This window comes from Meles meles, chromosome 9 (genome assembly GCF_922984935.1).
Source record: "Meles meles chromosome 9, mMelMel3.1 paternal haplotype, whole genome shotgun sequence".
In the NCBI taxonomy this organism is placed as follows: Eukaryota; Metazoa; Chordata; class Mammalia; order Carnivora; family Mustelidae; genus Meles; species Meles meles.
The window spans coordinates 100,333,023-100,348,996 of record NC_060074.1 but is presented as its reverse complement, the minus strand read 5'-3'; the positions used below and the strand labels follow the sequence as shown (position 1 = coordinate 100,348,996).

The 15,974-nt window shown below is 38.0% G+C and overlaps 1 protein-coding gene and 1 pseudogene across 1 annotated transcript in view; one reads left to right on the top strand and one right to left on the bottom strand.

Annotated features, from left to right (window-relative positions):
- Window positions 1-15,974, bottom strand: part of DPP10 (dipeptidyl peptidase like 10) — a 1,411,353-nt gene that overhangs the window by 1,030,194 nt on the left and 365,185 nt on the right. The gene's annotated exons all lie outside the window — the stretch shown is intronic.
- Window positions 1,063-1,656, top strand: LOC123951147 (annotated as a pseudogene).

The following is a 15,974-nucleotide window of genomic DNA, read 5'->3' as shown; positions in this document are numbered from 1 at the left end:
ATGCTTTTGGATTAGTGTATTTCACCAATGCTGTCTCATTTGATTATTATATAGACCCTATGTGACAGAAATGGCAGCAGCAAAATATGGTCTCTCCCGATTCTTACAACTAGAAAACTCAGAGGTGTTTTCAAGCTGATGTCCAGTGGTTCTCACTCTCTTCTTTCCATTCCACCATGTGGGGTGCATCATGAGAAATTACTGAAACGAGCTAATTGAAATCACTGAAATTATTCTCAAGAAAAGCTGGGATATGGTAACATTTACTTTAAGGATGCAGTTAACATAAAATGCTACTATAGTCACTAGCCACTTAATTACTTACTTTTGCATAATGTGTTTACGCATGGTTCTGAATGCTCTAAATCTGTAAATGTGACAATAAAATAAAAAGAGAAGTTAATCTGGTCTTGATAACAGCTACACTTCATTGACTACTTGATTCCCATGTCCTCTCAGAAGTAGTCAGTATAACTCTTATTTTTCTTCTGTACTTAAATGGCTGACTTTATATTCTATAAACTAAATATTCTAATTCTAGGGAGTTTTCTTCCTCAGACTTTTTGCCAGAGCTAAATGTAAACATAAAGAATTGTGGTATGATTACACACACACACACACACACACACACATCTTAACCTTCATCTCTCATCTACAAAACCTAAAGGAAAATAGAATATTAGTTATTCTCATAATCAGTATGAAGATTTCCAAGGAAAATGTACAACACACACACACACACACACACACACACACACACACACACACAATTTTAATTTGGTAGGCTTAGGCTCAGCTTCCAGAGCTGACTTTGAAGAATAGAGTGACTTTGAGCCACTTTAATCCCTTCACTACCCTCAGCTATGAATCAGGGTAAGACTTGTTTAGGGCTACTTTTAAAAGGTTGTCCTAAGGAGAAAATGGGATGACGCATTTGTGAAAGGGATTTGAAGATTAACAAGTATCCTACAAGAGTTCATATGCCTTGTAAAAACAAAATAAAAAATTATATTTTCTTGTTAAGAAAATGATACATGAAAGAAACAAGGGTACGACATGAGCATGGGGAAGCAAAAGAAAGCAAGAAAGTATGCAACCATGGAGCGAATGCTTAGTCTCCAAGATCAGAGGCTTAAAGAGAAGGACAAATTTAAACATTAAAAAAAGAAGAAGAAAAGAAATGAAAGACCCCAGTGCACTCAAGGAAAGAGAAGTCCCCCAACATCCTTCCTGCTTATTCTTCCAATATTACACACAGCTGGGCCCACCTTACCACATCCTGATTGACACCAACTTTATCAACTTTTCCATTAAAGCCAAACTTGACTTAGTACAGTCAATGATGGACTGTCTTTACACCAAGTGTATCCTTGTATAACTGACTGTGTAGTGGCAGAAATTGAGAAACTGGGACAAAAGTATTGAGTGGCTCTAAGGATTGCCAAGGATCTAAGATTTGAAAGATTACCATGCACGCACAAGGGAACCTATGCAGATGACTGCTTAGTACAGACAGTAACTCGGCACAAGTGTTACATTGTGGCCACAGCCGATCGGGACGTTAAAGGAAGGATCCAGAAGATCACTGGAGTTCCCATCATGTACATTTCTAACCATAGGTACAACATTGATCATTACGGGTCCCTTCGGTTCTAACTCTTAAAAGATGGTGTTTCTCTGTCTTCCTTTAGCAGCGTTTTCTGTTGCCAGTTTATATAAGCAATATGCTAATAGCACGAATTATTCTTCTTATCCATTTGCTCTGTTGTGAGCTGAGTATGGTTAAATATAGTCACTTTTTGATGTTGTTTTGAAATTGATATTTGTTTCATTTTAAATATTGTTGCATCTTTTTATAAATCAGATGATTGCTCATATTAAAAAAAAGAAAATGATACATGAGGATTATGGAGAATCTGGAAGATGCATGCATGCCAGGACACAAATGTGGGTGGCCTTGGACACTCATTCCCTTCTCCCTTTCAGCAGTTACGCAAGAAGCTGGCTGTACAGGTCTGAGATAAATCGATGGAAGAACAAGCAGATATCACAAACTGGCCTCACAAGATTTGGCCCTTTTTTTAAAGGTCATTTTCTCTGTCAGGAGGCTTCCATTATTATATTTACCTAGATGTTCCCTGTTTCCCTTTTTCTATATGCAGACGATCACAGCAGTGGTGTTTCCTCATCAAGGATGCTTTTCACAGTGTGTTAAGTTCTGCTGGTTCCAGAGTATTTCTTGATGGAAAAACAATATGAGTTTCTGTATCATGTGCCCTGAAATGGTGATCAATGAATCTTTCATGTGCCTGAACCATGTGTCACAAAGAATGGGTATGCCTGTTTCCCTTTGCACAAAAATAAAAGAATAAGTGCATTAATAAATATTAAGCCATGAATCCCACAGCCCGTGGATAACCACTTAATGACATTTCTAACATCACTTTGAATTCATTTGAAAACATTCAAGTGTCTGAAGATTCACAGCTAAAAGCAACTTGCCTCTGTGTGCTTTTCCAATCATTTATACAGCAAACTGATAACAGCCATGTATCAAGAAGATTTAGAGAAAAACAGAACCTTTTGCCCCTGAACTGTATGTGTAGAGACATTTCCCTGGGTGAATGGAACTTTCTTGGTATTGATATCCCTCTCTATAGAAAGTTATTTTGTATTTATTCACTTTTTTTTAATCTTCAAATATTTTTCTTTTGAGAATCTTAAGAGTGGTTAAAAAGGGAAAGAAAGTTGTGAAACACATTCCTTGCCTTCTGAAACTTATATCCTAGTAGGAGAGACAAGGCAAGCACATGTAAATTAAGTGTTATATTCGCCATTATATTCTTAGTAACTGACAAATGGTACTCAACAGAACAATCTCCCCAATAGTACTGTAATGTTCTTGACTTAAAGAATGTCTTGTCTCATATCTGTCCTCAACATGTGCAAAACTTTCATTTGTAACAAGTCAAAATAAGAATGTATTCAAGTAATTTAACTAGGAAGTCCATTAATTTAAAATATGCTCATGCTGATAAATTAACCAATCAATTCTGTAAGCATTTCAGACATCTTACTTGAATACAGTTTAACAAAATTTCTAATAATGAAAATAGCAACACCCTTCAAACACCAAAGCATTTTTCTTGAGGACTTGGCATCTAAATAAGTGTATTCATAATTTAATGATGTGTTAAGGTAACAGTAAACACTGAAAATTTAATGGAATTTAAGGATAACAACTGGCTGTTTTAATGTATAAACATACTGTCTTTTAGTATATATCTTAAATCTCAAATATCTCCAGTACCCTAAGGCATTAAATAATAATAAACTCAAACTCCTGGAATTAGATCGGTACTGAGATTGGTGCTTACATTGACTAATTATAAATCTTTTAGATTTTCCAAGGACTATAGGTTCACACATAAAGAAGGTTCCATAGGGAAAAAATGAAGTATGACAATTTGCCACCTGCTTTGTTTCCTCAAAGCAAAAGTATAAAAATAGTTGATGGAATTAGGTTACAAAAACCTACATTATCACAACAGTATCATCTGCATTTGATCCTGTGAATTAGGCAGGGCAGATCTTTCCTTCTTCCTTTCTTTCTTCTGTCCTTTCTTTTCCTTCCTTTCTCCCTCCCTCCTCCTCTTTCTTTCCTTCCTCCCTTCCTCCCTTTCTCCTTCCTTAACTTCCTCCCTCCCTCCCTTCTTTCCTTCTTTTCTCCCTTCCTTCCTTCTTAACTTCCTAACTTTCTTCCTCTTTTTCATATTACCCTCAGAGAAAACAGTTTTGGAATTCTTTTTTTTTTTTTTTTTAAGATTTTATTTATTTATTTGTCAGAGAGATAGAGTGCACAAGTAGGCAGAGTCGGAGAGAGAAGCAGGCTCCTGGCCAAGCAAGGAGCCTTGACTTGGGACTCAATCCCAAGACCCTGGCATCATGATCCAAGCCAAAGGCAGCAGCTCAACCGACTAAGTCAACCAGGTGTCCTAGTTTTGGAATTCTTGACAACCATGGTCACAAAAATGTGAAAAGTTAAATTCCATGTGATGAAGTAATAATACTGACAGAATTCCCGAGCGCTGTCAGAGGATTCTAGTGCGGTTCTGGGCATTCCTAATGCCAGGATATGGTAAGGGGGTGATTTTCACAGGTCCGAACATATTATAAACAGGCCACAGAATCAAATGGGAAGTAAGGTCAGGTTGGGCTTATGATGGGATATAAAGTGTAAATTGATATTCGATGGGACCCTGTCAAAAATTAACAGTATGTTTGAAAGGATTCAGTCATGAGTTCAAGTTTTGTAAGATAAAAAGGCAAAAGGGACCTCTAAAGAAACTGGGAGACCTTTCATGTTCTTGATACAACTTTGAAGAGGAGCTGCTTTGGACCTTAGCTAACTACCTCAGAGGAAGCTTGTTATTTTGTTAACACTAAAAGTCCTACTGGAACATCTATATCCATATCTATCTTTATCTAGAAAGAGGGAGAGCCTCAGAAGGGTCTGGTTGCCTTAATGTTTTTCTTGTGAGTACTTAGCTTAATCTTTATGAAACATGGTTTTCACATGCACAATCAGGAGAGAAAGCTAAGGGTTTTATCTATAATTTCATTCCCCAGAGGTGTATACTAATTAGAAGACCATCATCAAAGTGTTGTTAATTCTTACATGTATAAGAAACAGGAGAATAGATTATACAGTATTTTTCTAGTATCACAAATTATTTTGACACTATTAAATTGTGCATTGTCTTTCATTCAATTAAATTCATGATTTGTTTTATATGTTAGAACCCTGTGGCAGAGACTGCCAGCAAGACCCAAATTCCCATTGTATCTTCCACCTGAACATATAGGTGGACTCCGTATTCCAGCATCTTTGGGTATTAGGGGCTGCCATGGGCCAAGTTCGGACCAATAGGAATGGCATGAAATTGGCCCATACAGTTTCCAGGCCTGACTCCTACACTCTCCTATGCCATCTTCCATGATGTCTCTTTTCTTTCCATCTCCCAGCTTGATTAATACAGTTCCAACGGGACACTCCAAGACTCTAGAGCTTAATGAAGCCATTAGATAGAATTCCCGGAACACTCAATAATTGTGTGGCGCAGAACCAACCTTCTTCCCCACCCAACTTAAAGCAACTATAATATGAATAGGAAACAAACCCTTACTGTATTAAGCCATGAAAACTTGAGGCTGTTACAGATTTATCTGCTACAACTATTGTTATATGACTCATTAGATATTTTTGAATATTATTATATAATCAAATCACATTTTATAGAAGTTAACATCCCAACCATGACCGATGTCACTTGCATTTTAGTTTTTGTCACCAGCATTTTAATGAGTTAAACATTTTTGCTTATGTAATACACTTTATCATCTTCCATTCTGAAAATCAACTGTGATCTTCTGAACCCAGGGTAAGACTTAGTCTACTGTTACAAACATAGTCCCTCAATATTATTTAAATGTGATGATGATAATGATGATGATAATGACGATGATGATGATGAAGAATAAGAAGAGGAAGACAAGGAGGAGGAGGGGGAGGAAGGTGAAGAGGAAGAAGAAGGAGAAAATTTGTAGGGATGATGATGAGGATGTCAATAATATCTTACTGAATTTATTTCTTGTTAATAATATAACTTATTTGATTATCTCACCCTCAGACACATTCAGGATGAATAATACTATTATTCCCATTTTAAAGGTACTAAATCTGAAACCAGGAAGTGTTAAGTAACTAATAAAAGACAAAAAATATTCAAATTCATATCTTCAGATTTTGACACTGAAGTGCTTTCCCACCACCTTACAGTTTTTTAGGCAGATCATGTCACCAAATCATGGGTGAGCATGAGTCTACCTAAAGGGCATGGAGCTGTTTGGGTACGTCACATGACAAAAGTCAGTATAAAATATCTTGGAACTGAGATCAAGGCATTTATGTTCAATGAGGTCATTACAATATAGCCAGGACATTACATTGCATTTAAAGAGATGTGAAGTTGTCATTTAAATATTTGTTGCTGTTGGCATCATATTTATTACCAATTGCAGTTTTGAGATGAGGATTTAAATACTACTTTACATTTATTTCTCAAGCTCTGTCATAATGAATTTCAGCGCAGTTTAGCATTTCTAAAATGGTTGCTTCTTCCCAGCCAGTTGCATCTGGTCAAACTCTTCTCTTTACTGTTTGTATTTTTTTTTTTTAAAGATTTTATTTATTTATTTGACGGGGGTGGGGAGAGCACAAGGAGGGGCAGCAGCAGAGCAACAGGAAGAGAGAGAAGCAGGCTCTCTGCTGATGAGCATGGGACTGAAGGCAGATGCTTAACTGATTGAGCCACCCAGGTGCCTTTCTTTACTTGCTACGGATGAATGTAACAAGTGGCTTAATATCAGAGATTGAAAAATGGGACAGCTGTCAATTTCTAAAACTTTCTTTTTTAAATATTTTATTTATTTGACAGAGAGAAATCACAACTAGGCAGAGAGGCAGGCAGAGAGAGAGGGGGAAGCAGGCTCCCTGCCGAGCAGAGAGCCCGACGTGGGGCTCGATCCAGGACCCTGGGATCATGACCTGAGCCGAAGGCAGAGGCTTTAACTCACTGAGCCACCCAGGCGCCCCTCTAAAACTTTTTCTAGAAGAAATGTAACTTAGTAGGAAAAATATATCCAAAAGCAATCCTCAAAAAAGAAAAAGAAAAAGAAAAAAAAAGGATCTAAAACCTGCTATAGATTGAATATGTTTCTCTGCAAAATTCATATGTTAAAACCTACTACCCAACATGATGCTCTTTGGAGGTGGGATCTTTGGGAGTGGTTATATTGTGAGGGTGGAGCCCTCATTAGTAGGATTAGTGCCCAAATGAAATCATACCCACAGTGTCCCCTTCCCTCTTCTCTACGTGAGGACACAGTCAGAAAATAGACAGTCGTCTACGATCCAGAAAGTGGGCCCTCACCGGATACCAAATCTGCCAGCACTCTGAGCTGGGATTTTCCAGAACTGGGAGCAATAAATATCTGTTGTTTAAGCCACCAGGTCTATGGTATTTTTGTTATACAGCCTGAACAGACTAAGACAGAAATTGTTACCAAGAAGTGGAATGTTGTTGTAACGAATGTCTAAAAATGTGGCAGCTGCTTTGGGAAGGAATAATGGACAGAGGCTGGAGGCATTTGAGGTGTTTTCTAGAAAAAGCCTACACTGTTCTGATTGGACCTTTAAAGGTGATTCTGAAGAGAGTTCAGAAGGAAAAGAGAACTGTAAAGAAAGCTTCCTACTTCTTAGAGAATACTTCCATAATAATGAACAAAATGAAGGTAGAAATATGGATGGTAAGGGCCATTCTGACAAGGTTTCAGACAGAAAGAAAGAGTATGTTATTGAAAACTGGAGGCAAAGCAATCCTTGTTACAAAGCGACAAGGACCTTGGCTGACTTGTATTTGTGTCCTAGTGTTTTATAGCAGGTAGAACCTTTAAGGGCTGAAATTAGATATTTAGCTGAAGAAACTGCTAAGCAAAAATTGAAATAGAGTCTTGGCTCCTGATTCCTTATACTAAAATACTAGAAGAGAGCAAAGACTTGAAGCTGGAATTGTTAAGCAGAAAGGAAGCAAAACTTAAAGATTTGAAAAATTCTTAGCCTATCCATATTGCAAAAAGTGAGAACACTCAGGGTGTGGCCAGGAGACCATTAGATAAGGAGATTATTGTGGACAAACCTTCTCAGTAGAGGCCAGGAATTATTCTTCAAGACAATGGAAGAATGACCCTATAGGTAACTCAGAGATCACCAGGGCTGCCACGCACATCTACCTGGAGTACAAAGCCCTGGGAGTATGACTGTCTCCACCTGGGTTTTAAAGAACAGCTAGAACATCAGGCCAGAAAGTCACAGGTGCAGGATGCCAGCCCCACAGAACCTCGAGGCCCAGGCAGGATGTGGCTGTGAAGTCTTCCCACCAAGCTCTGGGGGCAGGAGGCTATCACCCCAAGGGGCCTAGAATTCAGAGCATCAAGCCAAAAAGGATTGTTTTAAAGTTAAATTTTGTTCACCTACTTAAGTTTCGGGCTTACTTAGGACCCATTAGTCCTTTCTATTTTCCTATTTTTTTCCCCTTTTGGGATGAAAGTGTCTATCCTGTGCCTGCTCCCCACCCCTCCCGCATTGTATTTTGGAAACACTTGTTTGGTTTCTCAGGTTCACAGCTGGAGAACAGTTTTCCTCCGACTGAATTGTACCTTGAGAGTCACCCATATATGATTTAGATGATATTTAGATGAGTCTTTGGATGTAGATTTGACCTTTTGTTCTTCTGTGCTGTATATTAAGAAGAATTTTAAGAAATAGATGAGAATATGGTCATCAGAAACAACGAAATTTACCCATTCTCAGACAGCGTATACCTTTTGTTCCTGGAGTAAAGAACGTCTTAAAGTACAAATAAACATACATACATATAAAGCCTGTATCAATCATTTTTCATCCTACAGTAACAACTGCAGTGTGTATGCTATATATTTTATAAAACATTTTCACATATAATATTTTATCTTTGGAAAATTCTGTGTGGTAGGAATTATATATATTTTTAATTATATGAAAACTGATTCTTTTTTTTTTTGAAAACTGATTCTTAAATAGTATTTTTATCTACCACTATATAATTACCACTCTATATCCTCTCTGAAAATTTAGAGTCCTTTTTCAGAACTCACAGAGTGCAGAGAGGTTTCTCTACTCACTTAATTTTCTATTCTTATATTTTACACTAACTTTATTTAACTTAAATCATTAAAACTTGGATGTGTTACTTTAAAACCTGCTCTAATATCATTTGCTTTATTTATCCAACAAACATTTTTGAACATCTTTCTGTTTGTCATAATGAGCAAGACCTAGGAAATATGGTTATTGGGATCTGGTAAATCGAAGCTCTGGGAACAAACAAATGAAAAAAGTTTCTAACTTATAGTATTTGCCAATTTCCATAGTGTAACTACTCCCACCATAGATTATTTCAAGCAAATGGCCCACAGAATTCTTATGAACATTCAGTTCTCCTGAGCTCATATGTGCCACTCCATCACATTGCTGGCGTTAATTCAGATTCTGTGCCAACGTTCAAGTCGCTTATGGCATGGTAAGGAAGACAGGCATTCAATTTTTTAAAATTATATAATGTTGGGGAACAGCTGATGTATGTACTAGAAACAGAGATGTCAAGGGAAAGAATGATCAATTATTTGGGGGAATGAAAATCAGGGAAGTTTTCTTTCACCAGGTACTTGATACTCTGCAACCTTAAGGATGAGTGTGGGTCTTTCCCTTCTGTGAGCAGCAAAGGTCATTCAAGCAGAGGGAATGATGTGTCCAGAGGCATGGATGTAGGACCTACCAGCACATGGCTGTTTACCCATGGTGCAACAGGAAAAGCTTCCAGAAAAGAAGTAGTCAGGTGTCAGATCATGGAGGGCTTTTTGTGCCCTAAATGTTATCTAGTTGTTCACTCAGTTACATGAACTCCATGATAACTAAGATGTGTGTGCACTTAATTTTTTCTCTGGGACTTCGTCTCTTTATATGTATACCTATATCTAAAATCAGCATGTTTTCCCATCATGCCTTCAAAACCCATCTCATTTGCCAGCTCTTCTGGGAAAAAACTCCTGATCCTTCCCTCACTCCCATTCTCTCCTGCTTTGTGCATCCTTTCACAGTGTACTTTCTCTCCTTCAAGGTAGTTCCCATGTGCCTTTGTATATATATATTACCAAGAATGTAAATCGATTTACTTAGAAGTCTCTCTCTTTCATCTGAAATGGTAGTTCCTTGAGGTATAGAACAGCCTCTTATTTTTATTGCCAAAGCCTAGAACAGTATATGATCTATTCAAGGTACCCAATATTTATGGACTGTATTGATCGAATGATAGGTGTTTCTATTGTCATTCAAGTGGTAAAACAACGACTGTTGTGATTTTAATTGTTGGGAATGTGAATATTCTGTTTTCTGCCCTCCCCTTTCTAATTACTGACTGATGCCATATACTCAGAGGGAATGAGTGCTAAGACTTCATGCTAACATTGCTTAGAGAATAAAAATTTACGAGGTTCCTCCAGCCTGCTAGGATATTCCTGCAGGCTGAAATCCACTCAGTTTAAGCTCAGCTCAAGCAAGATTATAGGGAAGCTGATAAGAATAAGGGAGAATTTCCATAATGCCCAGAAGTGGGATAGAAATGCTGATCCTTGAATTTCTGTGCATGGCTTTAGGACATCTCTAAACTTGTCACCAATATGAGTCTACCCCCTACCGGTTATAGAAATCAGAAACTCCCACTTAAAATCAGTGAATTTCGGGGCTGGAAAAGACTTTTAGATACCTGCATCTGCACATCTCAACTTGAGCAATGTAACTGTTTTGAACTCTAATGATAGATTTTCCTGGGATGTGACAATTACTATTTATCTTTCCTTGGACATTTCATTACATATATAAAATTGGGATAGTAATAGTAAGTAAATTAAAGAGTTACTATGAGGACTAAACAAGAAGATGCATACATAGTTTCCGCCCTCTAGTTGTATCTCTATCTAAGCTCTTATCATATCATTGTCTCTCCTAGGGGCAAGGGTGAGGATCAGGACACAGACTGCTTGAGTTCAAATTCCATGTCTCTTGCTTACTAGTTGTGTCATCTTAGTAAGTCACTAGATCTCTCTGGGATTCAGATTTCTCATCCCTAAAATGGGAATAATGGTAATAACTACTACAAATGATTGCTGAAAAGATTAAATGACACAAAGAGTTCAAGACCAGTTCTGGCCCATAATTAATGGGAGATGAAGTTGAGATATAGATTAGCATTAGATCAAAGAAGTAATTGAATTTCATGCTTCAGGAAAAGAAGTTAACCCTTGTAGGACTCTCACTATATATTTTTTAAATATTTTATTTATTTATTTGAGAGAGAGAGTGAGAGTGAGAGAGAGCATGAGAGCAGAGAAGGTCACAGGGAGAAGCAGAATCCCCATGGAGCTGGGTAACTGATGCGGGACTCGATTCTGGGACTCGGATCATGACCTGAGCCAAAGGCAATCACTTAACCAACTGAGCCACCCAGGTGCCCCGGACTCCCACTATATTTTAAACAATTCCTTGCAAAGCTCTGGCCCACTGATGTTACTCAGTCACTACTGCTCATTCATTACCAGCCCATCAATGAACATCCCAATGCCCTTATAGAACATATACCATCATCTGCAATCATGATAAATATAGCCATTTCTGCTTCACAATTAACTTATGAACTTCAATATTTTGTAAAAAATTCTTCAATCTCCCAGTAAAAATTTTAAGCTAGTGTTAGGGTATATATTTGTTTTTATTAAAATAAAATTAATTGACTCTGGTGCCTGGGTGGCTCAGTGAGTTAAGCCACTGCCTTCGGCTCAGGTCATGATCTTAGGGTCCTGGGATTGAGTCCCGCATCGGGCTCTCTGCTCAGCAGGGAGTCTGCTTCTCTCTCTCTCTCTCTCTCTCTCTGCCTTCCTCTCTGTCTACTTGTGATCTCTGTCTGTCAAATAAATAAATAAAATCTTTAAAAAAAAATAATTGACTCTAACAGAGTCACCCCAGAACTCCTGTCTTTTTCTGTTTCTTTCTCTAGCAACCAAATGTCTTTTAAGATTACTGCTTTTTTTTTCCTCCTTAGAAATTCAAGTATGTTGCACTTTAACAAAATAGTAATAAAGACACAGCCTCAAAGCCCCCTTACTGTTATGCATAGGTTGGTTATGGAATACAGTACACGAAGAGCATTTGCTTGCCCAGAAACTGTTCAGGCTCACATAAGAGTGCCAACTTCACCATACATGTATTTTGATCATTTTACTTTATGAGGTTCTTGAGGACAGAAATTATATATAATCATACCTGGGTCCCTAGATCCCAGCACAGATTAAGACCCACAGTAGGTATTTTGAATGAATAAATATAAATAAATATAAATACCTTGCCATTGGGTTGCTGATATTTGTTTATGTGAGTGTGTGTGTGCACGCATGCACACACATTGACAGGTGACTATTTAAAGAATAACCAATAAAGCATAGAGATTGTATCTATATGGATACTCCATGAGTTGGTCATGTATGGTTTCAGATTGCCTTTAGATCTGGGCTTTTGTAGAGATTTTCAAGGGAGTTTAGTAAGTTCAGATTCCTAGAATCAGATCACACTTCTGCTTTGCTTCTTTATAGAAATGCAAAGGCCTTAGAAATGTGCTAAGAATGAAAATGCTTGCTTTGGTTTCCAATTATACCTTGCAAGATAAAGGACATTAATTTAAGACTTGTTATGCTTAGCTCCTTTGGGGAAAGGGTGTGGAGAGAACTAATGTTTATTGATCCTGCATTATGTGTGAAACTCATTACATATGTTCATGTAAAAAGAAATCTCAGGTTTGTTGAGTTATAACTTACATAAAGTGAAAGCCCATGATGAGATTCGACACATATGTACAGCTATATAACCACTACAACAATTGAAATAGAGGGTAAGTATATGTCACCCTAAAATTTTCCTTGTACCCCTTTCTAGCTAACCTCCTCTCTGTACTTTCTTTTTTTTTTTAATATTTTATTTATTTATTTGACAGAGAGAGAGGTCACAAGTAGGCAGAGAAGTAGGCAGAGAGAGAGGGAGAAACAGGCTCCCCACTGAGCAGAGAGCCCGATGTGGGGCTCGATCCCAGGACCCTGAGATCATGACCTGAGCCGAAGGCAGAGGCTTAAACCACTGAGCCACCCAGGCGCCCCCTGTCTGTACTTTCAATCACTGGCAACCATCTATCTGATTTCTGCCTAAAGTTTTGTCTTTTCAATGATGACACAGAAAAGAAATTACATAGTATGTAGACTTTTTGTCTGGCTTTTTAGAAAGATTTTATTTATTTATTTGAGAAAAAGAGAACACGAGGGGGGGGGGGGTCAGAGGGAGAAGCAGACTCCCCACTGAGCAGGGAGCTGGATGCAGGACTTGATCATGACCCGAGCTGAAAGTAGTGGCTTACCCAACTGAGTCACCCAGGTTCCCATATGTGGCTTCTTTTACCATATGTTCTAATTCAACTATTACTAAAACCTTTTGATATATGTGTTATTATTTCCACTTTATAGAAAGGAAAATGCAGGCTTCGAGAGCTTAAGTGACTCTCTAAGCTAGGTTTTGATCTCATAGCTAAAGAAGGAGATACTTTTAGGATAATGTTAATCAAAGTCCATTAGTTAGGTATCTGCTCACATCCAGATAATGCTGACATATTGGGCCATTAATGGGAAGACCATTGGGTCAGAATCACCTAGTTCTATCATCTTAACATCTAGCTCAACAGATGCTCAACAGAACTCTTAAGGAAAGTTAGTAATTGGCCACCATGAGATGGCCCTAATGCTCTGGTCCACAATGCTTGTAATAATAAAGTTGAGTCAGTACAATGTTTGGTTCAGCTGAAAATAAAGTATGAGGTGGAAAACTTAAGAAATGCACATTGAGATAGGGAAAATGAATCCACAAGGTAGAATACATATAGAAAAACCTTCCAGACTGTGAAAGAGGATGGCATAATCACTTATGAGCTAAGGTATATGTATCCCGCCATTCTTATAAAGCCTAAGTGAAATAATGTTTTATTTTTTATTTTAAGGAAAATAGAAAAAAATGAGACAAAGATTTGGGGCAACATGTTATAAAAATAACTTTATGTTCCTCTGCTCCAAAAGATGATTTCATATCCCAGCAAAGACTATTAAGGTGATCCTGATATGATGTGAGAGTTGGGGAGAAAAGAATTCTACTAGGAGAGATCATTTAGACTCTAGGATGAGGAGTTTTCTTTAACAGCAAATTTTCCTTGATACCTATTCTTGACCCTACTATACTGGCCTGAGGATGAAGGATGTTATAAGAAGTAATCCGCTTCCTTGGAAAAAGCACAAGTGTTTATAAATGAGCTTGCTATATGCTCAGACCATGGGATTTACATATTTTTTTAAGTCAGAAATGTTGAATATTTTATTAGCCTTAAATCAGATTAAGTATGACTATGGATAAATACAAAATTCTTGGAAGTATTCTATGGATAAAAATCTCGGGGTGCCTGGGTGGCTCAGTCGTTAAGTGTCTGCTCAGCTCATGATCCCAGGGTCCTGGGATGGGGCCCCGCATTGGGATCCCTGCTCAGCAGAAAGCCTGCTTCTCCCTCTCCTACTCCCCTCATGTTCCCTCTTTCACTGTTTCTCTCTCTGTCAAATAAAAATATAAAATCTTTAAAAAAAAAACAAACTCAATCTCCCCTTTCTAGTCCAACTTAGGATGTCAAGTGACATTAAACAAGTGACTTTCCCCACGTGCTAGGTTCCAGTCTCCTTTCCTTTATTGACATATGGATGCTACCACTAAAGATAAAAGGATATCCTCTCAGAAATAATTACTCCTTTTCCGTAACGAAGATATTATCTTTACAAAATCTATCACATTCTTTGAAGAAGAAGCCACACGCTGACTTCCGTCTTTCTCAAGTCATTGATTCTCATGAGGATGGGCTCTCTCTAGAAACAATGGCTGCAGAATCCAGACGGGCAAAAAAGTGAGGGGTATTCAGGTGGTGTGGCTGTGAGGGAGCTGTCCAGGTGAGGAAGGACTGACTTCTGAGGGGGGACCGAGGCCTGCCTGAGCACTATTAGCACGTGTTGGCCACACTGCACACCGCCGCAGTTGGACTGATGTCCTATGCAACCAAAAACTTCCCTGAAACAAATTCAGGATGTAACAAGTTATCAGCTTCCTCTTGGTTAATATATAAGAGGTGTGGAGCTGGTGCTCTGATAGAAAGTTCAAGAATTCAATTTTCCTCAGCTATTGCTGCCCACAGAAAATTTTCTCAATGTATTCTAAATGAATCAGCTCTAAAGACTGGCACTGACCAGCCACAATCACAGCATAGTGGATAAGTGTTAGGACTACTACATAAATTAAACATAACATTGATATCCAGAGTTCTTTAGGATATCTGACACGAAAACCTCTTCTGTTATGGCAGTCATTTTCATTTTTTCATTTGATTTCGTAACTATTTCTTGCTAAAGGCTATCAAGAAGGCAATGCTGAGACAGATTTTTTTTCAGAATTTTTGAATATGTGAGTAGTTCCTGGAAAGCCTGATTATTCTTTGTGGAGAAATGACCTGCAGATGAAAGAAAAACAGCAAAATGGCTGCAAGCAGGACCCAGGTTAAAAAAAAACTCAGGCTGAGGAATGGCATTGTTATTCAAGGCCAAAGTCATACTTTATATAGAAGATTTTTCTATCTTTTATAGCTCATGTGCTCTGTCCCTCTCCTAATTATATGAACTTGCAAGTATTGTGTTTCCCTTTAATATTTAACTCCTTTAAGTATGTTTGCTAAAGCAAGGGGGAAAGCATATTTTTGGCTGAAAAATATGCTACTGTTTTTCTTTTGCAAAGTTGGATCAATCCGTACTCTTACCACTGCTATGGGAATATGGCTTCTCATGTCTCTCTCACGTTCCATGCAGTTGAATCATTACTATTAGAATGTATGTAACTTCCTGTGTTAATATAAAATTAATGTCATCCCTAAAAGCAAATAAAAATAATAATATAATAGTATGGTTGGGATTTTTTACTTCTGTAATATAAATTCCCCCTTTTCTCCGTGACAGCCCTCCATGGCCACCTATCTTACTTAACCACTGCACCAAAGTATAAACTACACCCTATCCCTCTCCTCCCCCTCACTCACGGCTCCTCCAGGGAAGGAGGAATGATTCTCCTCTGATTTGCTGGCGTTGAAGGAAGGAACGTGGCGTGAGTGTTTTTTCTCTTTGTCTTTGAGAACCAGGCTGCTAACAAA